Raw genomic sequence first — 919 nt, forward strand, 5'->3', positions numbered from 1 at the left:
GAAAAGGCAGGTTTTAAGGAGGACTGGAAACTATTTGCAGAATGTTTAAAAAGCTATTGTAAACATATAAAGACACAAGTGGGATTTGAATAAGGAGCAGCAGTAAATGATGACTTTTGGAATAGTATGGTGAGGGCAGGGTGCAGAATAAGTTATCATATGCAGCAATATTAGAAAATACGGGGAACCACAGAAGGGAAGTCCAATGTGAGATGGAAATTATGGGGGAATTAAAGAGGTATATGCATTAAACTTGACACCTATTGCTTGCAACCTGCCATTGCTGCCAGGTGGACCCTCTTCAAAGAAACACAGAAGTGTTTTCGTACACCTTTGTGTGTCTGCTGTGCCATTCCTGCTAAAGTCAGATTAACAGGAGACGAAGGCCAGAGGGAGGGAAGGAAGGAAGGAGAGGTTTGACAGCTGAATGAGTTCCCTAGACGTGTGTATCATTTATTTATTTATTATTTGTTAGCACACACAAAGCTTCCTTGTTCAGGGTGGGCGGGAGAGGAGACCCCCCCCCAGACAGACCCGCTACGCGGCTGCAGGGTTTCCACATTCTGGCTTAACTCTGTGTTGACTCTGCTGTCTTCGTAAATGCAGGAAGCACAATACAAAAGAATACCCAAATTTGTTTAAAAAATCCACCGAGGGCATCTGTCGAACAGCTCTTGGCCTCAGAAAATTATTTCTAATGCTTATCAGAATCTCCGTTCTTGTGGTTTGAATCCATCAGTTTGGGTCCTCCCCTTTGGAGCAGCAGAAGACATACTTGCCTCATCTTCCTCAGGATTTGTTCCGGATCCCAGTAGATTTTCTTCCCTGTGAACTGTCTTCCATCCAGCGCCTGCTGGAGAGGGAACGGATTCCTGATTACATCCACCACAGCTACCAGGAAGCCCTTCCAAGGCCCCAG

Source organism: Podarcis melisellensis (genome assembly GCF_964234715.1).
Source record: "Podarcis melisellensis genome assembly, chromosome: 4".
NCBI classification, from domain to species: domain Eukaryota; kingdom Metazoa; phylum Chordata; class Lepidosauria; order Squamata; family Lacertidae; genus Podarcis; species Podarcis melisellensis.